Here is a 16468-nt window from a genome sequence, read left to right on the forward strand (position 1 = left end):
TTTGCCAATAGCATAGTTTAGATGTTCCCTAGCTGCTAAACAAATTTAGTCCTTGCTCATCTCCAGTTAAATCTTCATTCTTCTCAACACACAATTCATTAAAATCCGCATTCTTGCCGAAACAACAATCCTCAACTAATCTATGCATCCTTCAGGAAAGATATAATTTCCCACACAAATCAAAACTCAGCACTGACAAATGACCCACTCAAATGACATACACTCCTTAGACTCCAAGTTAGTCTCAGAGAAAAGACGCAGCCCTCCCCCTTTGAAGCTGACAGTTCTGATAAGAATTTTGCATTTTATTCCCTGCCTGCTATACCCTGCCAATGACAGCCCACTTTTAGTTATCCTTATCACAATGTCTCCATATCAATTTATAAATGCAGAGTAAACTTGGACCCAGTTTCTTTCATTGACTCTATCAGCACTTGGTAATGGCCTGCAACATAAATTTGGAAGCTCTATTTTACACTCACCAACCTAGTATTAAACAAATAAATCAAGAAGTAAAGCATGTGTTACATATCTGACCAAACACTGAGCTCAAAAATGGAAACTCCGAGAGCTATACTATGTAGCTTTGAGGTTAGGATAAGACGAATGGTGGAAAAAAACAGATGCAATTTTGCTAACAAAATGTGGAGCTGGATGAACACAGCAAGGCAAGCAGCATCTTAGGAGCAGGACAGCTAGCATTTCGGGCCTAGACCCTTCATCAGAACCCAGGGGTGTGTGGGGGAGACTGAGGTTCACACTGTGGGGAGGGGTGTGTGGGGGGAGACCGAGGCTCACACTGTGGGGAGAGGTGTTGGGGGGGAGACCGTGGTTCACAATGTGCGGGGGGAGACTAAGGTACGCACGGTGGGGGTGTGTTGGGGGAGTGAGGCTGGTGATGGGGGGTTGATGGGAGGGCTCGGGGTGTGATGGTGGTGGTGGGAGGGCTGGGTGTGTTGGGGGGGTGATAGGAGGGTTGTGGGGTGTGATGGGGGGTGTGATGAAGGGGTGACAGGAGTGTTGGAGGGTGTGATGGGGGCTGATGGGAGGGTTGGGGGTGTGTCAGGGGGGTGTGATGGGAGGCGGTGACGGGAGCGATGGGGGGTGTGATGGGGGCGCGGTGATGGGAGGGATGGGGGAGTGTGATGGGGGTCAGTGATGGGAGGGATGGGGGGGTGTGTGGGGGGAGCGGTGATGGGAGGGATGGGGAGCTGTGTGGGGCGCAGAGATGGGAGGGATGGGGATGTGTTGGATGGGGGTGGGTGGGGGCGCAGTGATGGGAGGGATGGGGGGTATGATGTGGGTGCGATTGGGGGGGATGTGATGGGGGGGTGTGATGGATGGGGTGGTGTGCTGGGGGGGTGATGGATGGCGGGGTGTAATGGGGGGTGGTGATCCGACAGATGCGACGGGTGTGATGTGAGCGATGGGCGAGGTGTAATTGATGTGGGGGTGTGATGCGAGGGTGGGGATGTGTGTTGGGGTGGATGTGATGGGGAGATGGTTGGGAGGGATTGGGGAGTGTGATGGGAGGGGTGGGGAGTGTGATGGGAGGGGTGGGGGGTGTGATGGGAGGGGTGGGGGGTGTGATGGGAGGGGTGGGGGGTGTGATGGGAGGGGTGGGGGGTGTGATGGGAGGGGTGGGGGGTGTGATGGGAGGGGTGGGGGGTGTGATGGGAGGGGTGGGGGGTGTGATGGGAGGGGTGGGGGGGTGTGATGGGAGGGGTGGGGGGGTGTGATGGGAGGGGTGGGGGGGTGTGATGGGGGGGTGTGATGGGAGGGATGGAGGGAGTGTGATGGGAGGGATGGGGGAGTGTGATGGGAGGGATGGGGGAGTGTGATGGGAGGGATGGGGGAGTGTGATGGGAGGGATGGGGGAGTGTGATGGGAGGGATGGGGGAGTGTGATGGGAGGGATGGGGGAGTGTGATGGGAGGGATGGGGGAGTGTGATGGGAGGGATGGGGGAGTGTGATGGGAGGGATGGGGGAGTGTGATGGGAGGGATGGGGGCGTGTGATGGGAGGGATGGGGGAGTGTGATGGGAGGGATGGGGGAGTGTGATGGGAGGGATGGGGGAGTGTGATGGGAGGGATGGGGGAGTGTGATGGGAGGGATGGGGGAGTGTGATGGGAGGGATGGGGGAGTGTGATGGGAGGGATGGGGGAGTGTGATGGGAGGGATGGGGGAGTGTGATGGGAGGGATGGGGGAGTGTGATGGGAGGGATGGGGGAGTGTGATGGGAGGGATGGGGGAGTGTGATGGGAGGGATGGGGGAGTGTGATGGGAGGGATGGGGGAGTGTGATGGGAGGGATGGGGGAGTGTGATGGGAGGGATGGGGGAGTGTGATGGGAGGGATGGGGGAGTGTGATGGGAGGGATGGGGGAGTGTGATGGGAGGGATGGGGGAGTGTGATGGGAGGGATGGGGGAGTGTGATGGGAGGGATGGGGGAGTGTGATGGGAGGGATGGGGGAGTGTGATGGGAGGGATGGGGGAGTGTGTGTGTGGGTGGTGATGCGAGGGATGGTGTTGGGGGGTGTGATGGATGGGGTGTGTGATGGTAGGGATGGGGGGGGCGAGATGGGGGGGTGTGATGGGAGGGAGGGGGGTGTGATGGGGGGGTGTGATGGGAGGGAGGGGGGGTGTGATGGGAGGGATGGGCGGGTGTGTGGCGGGGCGGTGATGGGAGGGATGGTGTTGGGGGCTGTGGTGGATAGAGGTTGCGTTGGATGGGGGTTGTGATGGGGGGTTGTGATGGATGGGGGGTTGTGATGGATGGGAGGTTGTGATGGCAGAGATGGGGGTCTGATGGATTGGGGTGTGTGATGGATGGGGGGGAGTGATAGGGGGTGTGTTGGAGGGGGTGTGTGATGGATGGGGGGGTGTGATGGGTGTGATGGATTGGGGGGTGTGGTGGCTGTGATGAGGGGGTGTGATTGATGGGGGGTGTGTTGGATGGGGGGGGTGTTAGATGGGGGGGTGTGATGGATGGGATGGCGGTGATGGGAGAGATGGGGGGGCGGTGATGGGAGAGTTGGGGGGATGTGATGGGGAGTGTGATTGATGGGGGGGTGTGATGGATGGGGGTGTGATGGGAGGTGTGTTGGATGGGGGATGTGATGGGAGGGATGGGGGGGTTGTGATGGGGGAGTGTGATTGATAGGGGTATGTGATGGATGTGTTGGGGGGGTGTGATGGGGGTGTGATGGATGGGGGTCGTGATGGGGTGTGATGGATGGGGGGGTTGTGTTGGATGGGGGGGTTGTGTTGGATGGGGGGGTTGTGTTGGATGGGGGGGTGTGATGGATGGGAGGTGTGATGGATGGGGGAGTTGTGTTGGTTGGGGGAGTTGTGTTGGATGGGGGTGTGTGTTGGATGGGGGTGTGTGTTGGATGGGGGTGTGTGTTGGATGGGGGTGTGTGTTGGATGGGGGTGTGTGTTGGATGGGGGGTGTGATGGATGGGAGGTGTGATGGATGGAGGGAGTTGTGTTGGATGGGGGGTGTGATGGATGGGGGAGTTGTGTTGGATGGGGGTGTGTGTTGGATGGGGGGTGTGTGTTGGATGGGGGGTGTGTGTTGGATGGGGGGTGTGTGTTGGATGGGGGGTGTGGTGGATGGGGGTGTGTGGTGGATGGGGGTGTGTGGTGGATGGGGGGTGTGATGGATCGGTGGGGTGTGATGGATCGGTGGGGGGTGTATTGGATGGGGGTGTGTTTGATGGGGGGGGTGTGTTGGTTGGGGGTTGTGTTGGATGGAGGGGTGTGATGGATGGGGTGGTGTGTTGCATGGGGGTGGTGTGATGGATGGGGGTGGTGTGATGGATGGGGGTGGTGTGATGGATGGGGGTGGTGTGATGGATGGGGGTGGTGTGATGGATGGGGGTGGTGTGATGGATGGGGGGGTGTTGGATGGGGGGGTGTTGGATGGGGGGATGTGAAGGGAGAGATGTGGGGGTGTGATGGATGGATTGGGGGGGGTGTGACTGTACGGGGCTCCCTCAGTCAGGCTCAGGAGTCGCGGAACCGGCGGTTAGAAACGGACTCTTACCCTTCCCTCCGCCCGGGACTCACTGGGCTGTCCCGGCCCCGGCCGGACCCCGGGAACCCGGGAATCGGTGACAGTCCCCGGGATCAGGATCCGAACCCGCTGCGCCGCTTCCTGGAAGAACACAGGCCTCAGGGGGCGGGGTTCCGGAGAGACTTCCGGGTCAGAGGGCGAGGGGCGTGTTTAGACTCTGCGGGGAAATGCCCCCTGTGCTCAGTGACAGCCAGTGGGGGAATGGGGGAAATGCCCCCTGTGCGCAGTGACAGCCAGTGGGGGAATGGGGGAAATGCCCCCTGTGCTCAGTGACAGCCAGTGGGGGAATGGGGGAAATGCCCCCAGTGCTCAGTGACAGCCAGTGGGGGAAGGGGGGAAATGCCCCCTGTGCTCAGTGACAGCCAGTGGGGGAATGGGGGAAATGCCCCCAGTGCGCCGTGACAGTCAGTGGGGGAAGGGGGGAAATGCCCCCAGTGCTCAGTGACTGCCAGTGGGGGAAGGGGGGAAATGCCCCCTGTGCGCAGTGACAGTCAGTGGGGGAAGGGGGGAAATGCCCCCTGTGTGCAGTGACAGCCAGTGGGGGAAGGGGGAAAATGCCCCCTGTGCGCAGTGACAGCCAGTGGGGGAATGGGGGAAATGCCCCCAGTGCGCCGTGACAGTCAGTGGGGGAAGGGGGGAAATGCCCCCTGTGTGCAGTGACAGCCAGTGGGGGAAGGGGGAAAATGCCCCCTGTGCGCAGTGACAGCCAGTGGGGGAATGTGGGAAATGCCTCCTGTGCGCAGTGACAGCCAGTGGAGGAATGGGGGAAATGCCCCCTGTGCTCAGTGACAGCCAGTGGGGGGAGGGGGGAAATGCCCCCTGTGCGCAGTGACAGCCAGTGGGGGAAGGGGGGAAATGCCCCCAGTGCGCAGTGACAGCCAGTGGGGGAAGGGGGGAAATGCCCCCTGTACTCAGTGACAGCCAGTGGGGGAAGGGGGGAAATGCCCCCTGTACTCAGTGACAGCCAGTGGGGGAAGGGGGAAAATGCCCCCTATGCGCAGTGACAGCCAGTGGGGGAAGGGGGAAAATGCCCCCTGTGCTCAGTGACAGCCAGTGGGGGAAGGGGGGAAATGCCCCCAGTGCGCCGTGACAGTCAGTGGGGGAAGGGGGGAAATGCCCCCTGTGTGCAGTGACAGCTAGTGGGGGAAGGGGGAAAATGCCCCCTGTGCGCAGTGACAGCCAATGGGGGAAATGCCCCCTGTGCTCAGTGACAGCCAGTGGGGGAATGGGGGGAAATGCCCCCTGTGCGCAGTGACAGCCAGTGGGGGAAGGGGGGAAATGCCCCCTGTGCGCAGTGACAGCCAGTGGGGGAATGGGGGAAATGCCCCCTGTGTGCAGTGACAGCCAGTGGGGGAAGGGGGGAAATGCCCCCTGTACTCAGTGACAGCCAGTGGGGGAAGGGGGGAAATGCCCCCTGTGCGCAGTGACAGCCAGTGGGGGAAGGGGGGAAATGCCCCCTGTGCACAGTGACAGTCAGTGGGGGAAGGGGGGAAATGCCCCCTGTGCGCAGTGACAGCCAGTGGGGGAAGGGGGGAAATGCCCCCGTGCGCAGTGACAGCCAGTGGGGGAATGGGGGGAAATGCCCCCTGTGCGCAGTGACAGCCAGTGGGGGAAGGGGGGAAATGCCCCCTGTGCGCAGTGACAGCCAGTGGGGGAATGGGGGAAATGCCCCCTGTGCGCAGTGACAGCCAGTGGGGGAAGGGGGGAAATGCCCCCTGTGCGCAGTGACAGCCAGTGTGAGAAGCGGGGAAATGCCCCCTGTGCGCAGTGACAGCCAGTGGGGGAAGGGGGGAAATGCCCCCTGTGCGCAGTGACAGCCAGTGGGGGAAGGGGGGAAATGCCCCCTGTGCGCAGTGACAGCCAGTGGGGGAAGGGGGGAAATGCCCCCTGTGCGCAGTGACAGCCAGTGGGGGAAGGGGGGAAATGCCCCCTGTGTGCAGTGACAGCCAGTGGGGGAAGGGGGGAAATGCCCCCTGTGTGCAGTGACAGCCAGTGGGGGAAGGGGGAAAATGCCACCTGTGCGCAGTGACAGCCAGTGGGGGAATGTGGGAAATGCCCCCTGTGTGCAGTGACAGCCAGTGAGGGAATGGGGGAAATGCCCCCTGTGTGCAGTGACAGTCAGTGGGGGAAGGGGGAATATGCCCCCGTGCGCAGTGACAGTCAGTGGGGGAGGGGGGGAAGTGCCCCCTGTGAAATTACAGAGGGGAATTGTGTCAAGGGAGTAGTGATTTGTTTGAAAATGTCCGTATATGTCACATTTTCAATCAACCAACTGGCTGTGTCCTGTCAATGCTCCTCGCCCTGCTTCTCTTGATTCCTCATACCCAACAATTCCCATTGTCTACTCCTTGTAAACTTGAGGTTCTCCCAAATCTGTTCTGCCTGTGTTTTATCAGGCAACATTCTGTTTGCCAAGCACCCCTATGCTAACTTAATTACTTTGACTCCCAGAACAGCAATGCCTTGATTTTTAAAATTCCCATTCTGGTTTACAAATCCCGCCATTGCCCGTGCACTGCAATCGACCACCTCCAATCTCTGAAATCTTATCCAACTCTCACCCCCTGAGGTGACTCTCTTTCGTTCAAACCCCTTGAAGGTCTCCAATTATAATGGCTCCACCAACTAGGCATTCCTTTGCCTAGACCCCATACTGTTGAATAATGTTCCTATACCTCTTCATCAAATCATAGAATCCCTACAGTGTGGATGCAGGCCATTCTGCCCATCAAGTCCACATAGACCCTCCTTCTACCCTATCTCTGCATTTCCCAGCATTGACACTCTGGGCAATTTAGCATGGCCAATCCAACTAACATACACATCTTTGGACTGTGGGAGGAAACTGGAGCACCCGGAAGAAACCCACGCAGACACGGGGAGACGCTGGAATTGGATAGCTTCACCTATCACACAAATGAGGGATGTGGATTGTGTTAACTTGAAGATCTCTGACAGGTTTATTTACAAATAAACTAATATACACAGCACATAATGATCTCCTGATTAAGCCTGGGACTAAGATGCTACGGTGCACACGTACAGGGAATTCCCTCATTCACATGTGGAGCTCTTAAATGAACAGTACTCTAATAGTGAAAATATCCTCCAATAATCCTTGAAAACGATTTTTAATACCCACCTCTTTCATCAAGCGTTTGGTTCTGATCCAATAGCTCGCTACGTGGCTTGAATGTCATATTTTGTTTTATCCCGCTCCTGTGACCATATCATGGTTTTCGAGAAGCGTGAAGAGGTGGAAAACAGTACCTGAGGTGAGAGAAATTTTAATAATATCAGCTAATGTCACCAGGAAGGGAAGTTGAGCAATGCGTAATTTAGAAGGAAATAAGTCTAGAGAACAAGTGTTGGTCTTGTCATCACGTTGAGCTCAGCGAGGTCAGGAAAGAAGTTGCTCAACCAAGGTGCAGTTTGTAGATTAGGGCGACACCGCCACCAGTGTTCCAGCAGTGCTGATTCTAGAAAGTATAGCCAAGTGGTGGGACCACGTTAAGGAGAAAGGTACTGTTACCCTTCAACCATATCAGCATTAAAACCATGATGTCAATAGGATGGGCCACATTAGGGTCATACATGGTGAGGCCCTTATTTGCAACTGATAGAAGATGTGGAGAGGAAATGAGATGGTAAGTTCATTAGCAAAGTCCAGAGGGCTTTAGCTGAAAGGTGCTAGGGAAGAGGTTGAAGGAGAGAACTGAGGAACATTTTATTGTGAATGTTGACACCGCAGGTCTGGAGAATAGAAATCTTACAATTCTTGGAGCATGTCGTAAAGATATAAAAGGAGAAATAGAAGTATTGCACTCAAATATGTAGCAACAGTCAAAACATACAAGCAACTAGACACTCAATAATTGAGCTGCATAGATGCGGTTAATGATTGATGTCAAATTGTTGCCTCGGTACTGAGATGAGTGGTAGGTGAGATATAAGTTGGCAAAGCAATGAGGTGTGAATTCCAGTAACTAATATTTCCAGAGGTAATATTGAAAGATCTGTTGCTGGGAGACTAGACTTTCCTATGGAGATAGGTCACTGACACCCGTGGATAGCTCCTCAAATCACTGTGAACAAATATAAAAGATGGAAAGAAGCAAGACTGCACTACTTCAATGTGTAAATGCTGGTAGTTCAAACCTATTCAAAGTTGCTGTTCACAATGTGATTGTTTTAGCTGATGGTTAAAGAAAAAGTCTCTTGTGGTGATATGGCAGAAGAAACAACTGTGGTCTCCCCACAGAGATAATGGGAAGTGCAGATGCTGGAGAATCCAAGATAATAAAGTGTGAAGCTGGATGAACACAGCAGGCCAAGTAGCATCTCAGGAGCACAAAAGCTGATGTTTCGGGCCTAGACCCTTCCTCTCTGATGAAGGGTCTAGGCCTGAAACGTCAGCTTTTGTGCTCCTGAGATGCTGTTTGGCCGGCTGTGTTCATCCAGCTTCACACTTTATTATCTGTGGTCTCCCCACAGTCTGATTCCGGACATGGAGATGGTATTATTTTCTGCTGCTGAACTCCAAGAGTAATGCTGAGTCTTCCCCAATGACGGGGTCAATGTTTTGTCATTGTCTCTGAATTCTGTTTCATGGCCATCTCACCTCGCTGTGTTTAATATCCTTAAAACACTTCCCTGCTTGCTTCCATGGCTATAAGCTTTAATTCTGTTTAAGTTGTTGGTGAATCTTTTCAAGGCAATACAGATTCAATTTAAAAGTGAAATTCCTCAAAGTCAAATTTGCTGAATGCATTTTGTCATGCAGATTGGCATTGGGACAGAAACAACATCCCTAGGTTAAGCATAGAAAGACTTGAGTTTGGGGGTTTGAAATCAGAGTTTCCATTCTGGAACAATATTCTGAAGTTCTAGCTGGAAAATGAGTGTTAATTCAGCGCAGCGATGAGATGTGTCGCTTGTCCCTTATGATAAATACCTTGCTCATGCTCACTGTCTGGTCTCATGTATATAGAATGACTATTTTTGTGTGTGGGGATTGTGACCGTTTCTGGCTATGGAGATATATTTGGGATGATTCAGTGTTTGTTGAAAAGGGAGCAATATAAAATGAAAATATTTTAAAATATTTCTGGAACGTGTAAAGATTTATTTCAAAAACGAGTTTGTAGGACCGAAAACTATACATCTGATCTGTTAGATCAACGTGTTTATGTCGGATGATAATAATTGTGATTCAATAAGCTTACATTCGACTCGAATAATTTTTCTTTAAAAATTTATTCACAGAATGTGGCCATCACTGGCCATGCGAGCATTTATTGCCCATCTTTTAATTGTCCAGAGGGCAGTTAAGAGGCAACCACAATGCTATGGGTGAGGAATCATATTTCGGGCAGACCAGGTAAGGACAGCAGTTTTCTTCCCTAAAGGACATTAATGAGCCAGATGGGTTTTCCCCAACAATCAACGGTAGTTTTCTTGATCATTTAATTCCAGACATTTTTCTTGATTGAATCCAAATTCTACCGTCTGCCGCAGTGGGATCCATACCTTGGTCTCTGGATTACCAGTCAGGTGACAAACACTGCTAGGCCATCACCTGCCCTTTGAATTGGAATGCTTTTGAGTTTCATCCATAATACAAACTTTCCAACTGATTTGATCCTTTTCTATGAAGACATCATATTTTTTAAAATAACGGCAACAGTATATTATTAAGCTATAATCATGATCTCATTGTGGTGCCAAGAGGATTTGTTTGTCATTAATTATATTGTCATGAAGTATAATTTATAAACTTCTCATTTGGAATATCAACTATTCATTTCATTTAATAATGATCAGTTTTTGTTCATGATACTTAAAAATAAACACAACTCCTCCCTATGTTTGAAATGACCTTGCAATGTTATTAGATTACATTAGACTCCCTACAGTGTGGAAACAGGCCCTTCAGCCCAACAAGTTCACACCGCCCCTTGGAGCATCCCACCCAGATCTATCCCCCTATAACCCACACACCCCTGAACACTACGGGCAAGTGTTATACAAATGTAAGTGATCTGATCACCTAGTTCAGACATTCCAAGTGTTGTGATCTCCATAAGGAAACCAGAAACCGAAAGAACCAAATTTCTTGAATGATCCCTAAATGAATAAACATCCAACAAGATTTTCCTTTTTGAAGCTTTTATTTTAAGCTGACTCAAAACCAACACAAACTATACAGGAATGAACAAACTATTTATACTGCAAATAGAAAAGGTAAATTTCACATTATTTGTTAACAATGATGTGTCTAATGCAACCACAAGCTTTTACATCACTCCCTGCTCAAATGTGGCATGACATGCCTACACAATTTCTCAATATGCTGTTCTTCATTCATGCGGGGTAAGTCAGGAGTCCTACTGATAAAGGTGTGTTCCTTCAAGTTTCATGGATATGATTATCCTCAGCAAGGAATGCTTCTGCAAAACTCCCTCTCCTTGGGCATAGCAGTTCTGATGGTATAGCTTTGTAACATTCATAAGACATTGCTGCAATAATTGGGCCATTTGGCCCATCAAATCTGCTCTGCCATTTAATCATGGCTGATACATTTCTTAACCCTATTTGCTCACTTGCTGTAGCCTTTGATCCCCTTGACAATCAAGAATCTATCTATCTCTGTCTTAAGTGTACTCAATGATCTGGTCTCCACAGCCTTCTGTGGCAATGAATTTCAAGCAACTGATCAAGAATACCCCATAAGAACATCAAACACTGTTTGAACATTTCTGGGAAAGCAATAAGCTCGATAGTGGCTGGTAATGATTCACAACTTTGTATGTTGGACACTTTTGGTGAGATTACACATTGCCCCCAAGCACTCCTGTCCCATTTTCTGTCAAACCAGAAAAATTGACCAATTCCTGGTGGTGTTTAAATTCAATTAGTAATTCATTTGTTTAATCTCATCAGAAGAATGCTTTGTATTTCTCTGACTTTGCACTGATCATCTTGGCCTTCCCCCCCCACAAACCCGCTCCCCCCGGACCTCCACTTTTAGATATTTGTTTTTGACCATCACAGCTTCTTTCATAACTTCCTGTTTGTACTGGATTGAAGTCAGCTGTTGTCACGTGGACCAATATTTCTTATTATCCTAGAGGCTCACAATTACCTCTTTACAAACAATGCTAACTCCTAAACATTCTTTTCACATATTTGTTAAAAACAATTACAGATTCTACACACTGAAGAAATTACAAATTTTCTTTGCCCTACTGCTTCCAGCTCAAAAGTCATCTTTAAAGAAATAGAAATATTTATTCAGTTCATGTTAAGATTCAAATACAAAATATTTTTAATCAACTGTTCACAGATGTTATTACACATCTCTGGAGCAGGTGGGACTGGAGCCTAGGCCTCTTGACTTAGAGATAGGGACACTGCAGCACATGCTGGCTTCAGTGATGTGGATTAATACTGACCCCTTGTACTGCTGGCTTTCAGTCTGCCTACACTAATGGCATACAAGTCTCCTATTAGCTTTAGGAGCCCTACCAGAAATCAGTTTGATCAGAGTCAGTTCAGTTGAATAAACGTAAACCACAGCCCCAAATCATCCATCTTGTGGTACGCATTAGCCTACAATCGATATTCTTATTTGGGTAAATACAGAAAGGCTACTTTTGTGAGTATTGCTGTTGAGTGCAGAAATTGCACAGAAGGTATGTGTGAAGGAGCCTTTCTTCCACGCCTGGCTTTGCAATACCTGACTGACAGTTTTCAGTGTACACGTCAAAAAAAAATCACTCGTCCTCTTTTATTTCATTCAAAGGTTTGGTAATGCACAATTTTTGTTACCGGCTACTGGAAAAATCTTGACTTTTGTACAATTAAAAAAAGGTTGTCAGCTTCATTTTTAATCATTGAAAAAGTGTTTTGTTATTCATTTTTCATTATTTTAATAGTTGTTTATTGCGAGTTTAATGTCCTGCTCTGATTCTCAATTTCTAACTTAAAGAGATCCCTCCAGACTTCTGATGTTTGAAATACCAGTGAGTGTGAAATGGCCAAAATGCTACTGGACCTGTATCAGTGTTTAAAAGGGAAAGCTCAGCTGGACCGGCAGCATCCGTGGAGAGAAATGAGAGTTAACATTTTGGGTCCGTACCAGATACGTTAACTCTGATTTCTCTCCGCAGGTGCTTCCAGACCTGCTGAGCTTTTCCAGAAATTTCTGTTTTTGGTTCTGATTTACAGATTTCACAGTTCTTTCAGCTTTATTTAAAAGGTACAGGTTTGAAGATCAATCACCGATAGAAATCGCACAGCGAGAACTTTAGAAACTTTTTTTGACTGGTTCGTCATCCATCAACATTGGAAAGAAAACAGCACCCTCTGGTGACAGGATAACAAAGTGTGGAGCTGGATGAACACAGCAGGCCCAGCAGCATCTCAGGAGCACAAAAGCTGACGTTTCAGGCCTAGACCCTTCATCAGAGAGGGGGATGGGGAGAGGGTTCTGGAATAAATAGGGAGAGAGGAGGAGGTGGACCGAAGATGGATAGAGGAGAAGATGAGGGGAGTATAGGTGGGGAGGTAGGGAGGGGAGTCCAGGGAGGACGGACAGGTCAAGGAGGCAGGATGAGGTTGGTAGGCGGGAAATGGAGGAGCGGCTTGAGGTGGGAGGAGGGGATAGGTGAGAGGAAGAACAGGTTAGGGAGGCGGTCATGAGCTGGGCTGGTTTTGGGATGCGGTGGGGGAAGGGGAGATTTTGAAGCTTGTGAAGTCCACATTGATACCATTGGGCTGCAGGGTTCACAAGCAGAATATGAGTTGCTGTTCCTGCAACCTTCGGGTGGCATCATTGTGGCACTGCAGGAGGCCCATGATGGACATGTCATCTGAGGAATGGGAGGGGGAGTTAAAATGGTTCGCAACTGGGAGGTGCAGTTGTTTATTGCGAACCAAGCGGAGGTGTTCTGCAAAGCGGTCCCCAAGCCTCCGCTTGGTTTCCCCAATGTAGAGGAAGCCACACCGGGTACAGTGGATGCAGCATACTACATTGGCAGATGTGCAGGTGAACATCTGCTTAATATGGAAAGTCATCTTGGGGCCTGGGACGGGGGTGAGGGAGGAGGTGTGGGGGAAAGTGTAGCACTTCCTGCAGTTGCAGGGGAAGGTGCTGGGTGTGGTGGGGTTGGAGGGGAGTGTGGAGTGGACGAGGGAGTCACGCAGGGAGTGGTCTCTCCGGAAGGAGGACAAGGGTGGGGATGGAAAAATGTCTTGGGTGGTGGGGCCGGATTGTAGATGGTGGAAGTGTCGGAGGATGATGCATTGTATCCGGAGGTTGGTGGCGTGGTATGTGAGAACGAGGGGGATCCTCTTAGGGCGGTTATTGCGGAGGCGGGGTGCGAGGGATGTGTTGCGGGAAATGCGGGAGACACAGTCAAGGGCGTTCTCGATCACTGCCGGCGGGGAAGTTGCGGTCCTTGAAGAACGTGGGCATCTGGGATATGCGGGAGTGCCTCATCCTGGGAGCAGATGCGGCGGAGGCGAAGGAAGTGGGAATAGGGGATGGAATATTTGCAGGGGGCAGGGTCGGAGGATGTGTATTCTAGGTAGCTGTGGGAGTTGGTGGGCTTGAATTGGACATCAGTTTCTAGCTGGTTACCTGAGATGGAGACTGAGGTGTCCAGGAAGGTGAGGGATGTGTTGGAGATGTCCCAGGTAATCTTGAGGTTGGGGTGGAAGGTGTTGGTAAAGTGGATGAACTGTTCGAGCTCCTCTTGGGACCGAGAGGCGGCGCCGATACAGTCATCAATGTAGCGGAGGAAGAGGTGGGGTTTGGGGCCAGTGTAGGTGCGGAAGAGGGACTGTTCCACGTAATGTACAAAGAGGCACCCCCTTTGTCTGTAGGAAGTGGGAGGAATCGAAAGAGAAGTTGTTGAGGGTGAGGACGAGTTCGGCTAGGCGGATGAGGGTGTCGGTGGAGGGGGCCTGGTCGGGCCTGCGGGACAGGAAGAATCGGAGAGCCTTGAGGCCATCTGCATGAGCAATACAGGCGTATAGGGACTGGACATCCAAGGTGAAAATGAGGTGTTGGGGGGCCAGGGAATTGGAAGTTCAGGAGGAGGTGGAGTGTGTGGGTGGTGTCACGGATGTAGGTGGGGAGCTCCTGGACCAAAGGGGAGAAAATGGAGTCCAGATAGGTGGAGATGATTTCGGTGGGGCAGGTGCAGGCGGAGAAAATAGGTCGACCAGGGCAGGCGGGTTTGAGGATTTTGGGAAGGAGGTAGAAGCGGGCAGTGCGGGATGGGGTTGGGGAACAATGAGGTTGGAGGCTGTGGTGGGAGGTCACCTGAGGTCATGGATGGTATTGGAGATGATGGTTTGGTGCTCGGGGGTGGGGTCATGATCAAGGGGGCGGTAGGAGGTGGTGTTGGAGAGTTGGCGTTTGGCCTTGGCGATGTAGAGGTCAGTGTGCCATACTACCACTGCGCCACCCAAACTGCGGGTTTGATGGTGAGGTTGGGGTTGGCGTGGAATGCTGCCCGTTCTGCAGGGGAGAGGTTGGAGTGGGTGAGAGGGGTGGAGAGGTTGAGGCGGTTGATGTCTCGACGGCAGTTAGAGATGAATAGGTCGAGAGAGGGTGGGAGGCCCGGGGTGGTGTCCAGGAGGACTTGGGTTGGGAGGCGGGTGAAGGGGTCAGTGGAGGGAGGGTTGGGCTCCCAGCTAAAGAAGTAAGCGTGGAGGCGAAGGCAGCGGAAAAACTGTTCGATGTCCAAATGTGACTGGTATTTGTTGATGTGTGGGTGGAGGTATCCAGCAAGTTTTATCCAATGTTCTCATCCTATCAATTTATGGTTTGACTAATGGTTTGGTTTTGCCAAACATAAAACCATAGAAACCTTCGTGTGGGATGGTAACAGGATTATGTTAATGAATGAATAATTTAGAGACGGGAATTCAAACTCCCCACGAAAATCAGCTGTAACTGAGTTGGTCGCACAGTTATCTTTGAACAAAATGCGAACTGAACTTGGACTCCAAAATTAAGCTCAGTATTTTGGGCTGCCACAGCCAGTGGAGCAGAGGCACCATGGATGAGAGATTAATCCGATAATTTTAAATTGTAGATGGAAAGAGATCCAGTCACATGGTTTCTTAGAGCAGAGGAGTTATCGTTGGCATGTTGGTCAATAAAAAATCCGTCAATCAGCATCACTGAAAGCAGATTATTTGATAATAATCATATTGCTGCTGTTTGTGGGATTGGTTGTGAGGTTTCCACCCAACAACAGCAATTACACTTCAAAAGTACTTCATTGACTGTGAATTGCTTTCAAAACGTCCTGCACTCATGGGAAGTACCAAATACAATCTTTCTTTATAGCCACCGGGGAGTGGAGATAAATCTGAAAATACACAAATACACATGCTAGCATCAGTAATGGTAACCATCAAATTTCCAGCTTGTCATAAAAACCTATTTGAATTTCCTACCCCACCCTCAAGTGCCAGTTTGTCTGGCTGATGTTCCTTCAGACCCACAGCAATGCAGTTGACTGTCTGTAAACTAGTCTCACAAGGCACTTATTCACATAGGAATGACGAATAGTGATCCAATGATGTCCATATCCTATGACGAAACTAAAATAACTTAAAATCTTTAGATAGTAGGAAAAGGGAATATTATAGCTTGAGGACTCAAGGGATTACGGTCCAAGTTTATGAATAGTAATATACACTGAATGGAACAGCTTTAGTGAGAATTACAACTGCAGTTTGGTTATTTAGTTTCAAAGCAGAAAATGGGAATGTATCAGTTTGGATGAATGGAATTCCCTGGCCCTCAGTGTTGGCATTTGGAAACAATATCTGCTCATATTTGAGTCAGAGGTTTGTTTTGAAGGCTAGCAATTCCAAAAAAATACTCTGGTAATCTCAGGAATCCAGGGATTTACAGACAAAAATAGAATCATGGCAAATTATATTAATGTAATATCCTCCTGGTAAGTTGCATAATGCTGTAATCGGGTTGTTGACTAATCACTGCTGTCAATCAGACCCATTCATGACAGGGATAAATCCAGAGTTGGGAAGCTTTTGACACTACTGATCCAAATGTTACCTATTCCTCAAGCATGTTACACTTTGCCCATCATGTCCTAAACCCCTTATACTGCTTCCCAAATCCTTACATAATTCAAATGCATCTCCTGAAGTACTCTTCTCCACAAACTCTCAACTTTCTTGAGACTTTTCATGATGCAATTGGATTTTGTTATATACTAAGCCATCCTCCTTTATTTGATTTGTCTGCAGCAAACTGAATCCAAAGCAACAACACAAGTGGCAGTTGCATGGACAGTCAGTGGCATCATTTGATTCAAAACAGAATTAAAATTTTATCCAATAA

The 16468-nt window shown here is 50.4% G+C and overlaps 1 protein-coding gene across 3 annotated transcripts in view; it reads right to left on the reverse strand.

Moving 5' to 3' along the window:
• The window catches only part of frs2a (fibroblast growth factor receptor substrate 2a), a 103461-nt gene extending 99280 nt beyond the window's left edge, over positions 1 to 4181 (reverse strand). For all 3 annotated transcript variants that reach the window (XM_059652489.1, XM_059652492.1, XM_059652490.1), the window contains exon 1: positions 4048 to 4181. The gene's annotated coding sequence lies outside the window, so the exon portion shown is untranslated. The remainder of the gene's footprint in view (positions 1 to 4047) is intronic.
• Between the last annotated feature and the right edge of the window lie 12287 nt (positions 4182 to 16468).

The sequence above is a fragment of the Stegostoma tigrinum genome, chromosome 18 (assembly GCF_030684315.1).
Source record: "Stegostoma tigrinum isolate sSteTig4 chromosome 18, sSteTig4.hap1, whole genome shotgun sequence".
Taxonomy (NCBI): Eukaryota; Metazoa; Chordata; class Chondrichthyes; order Orectolobiformes; family Stegostomatidae; genus Stegostoma; species Stegostoma tigrinum.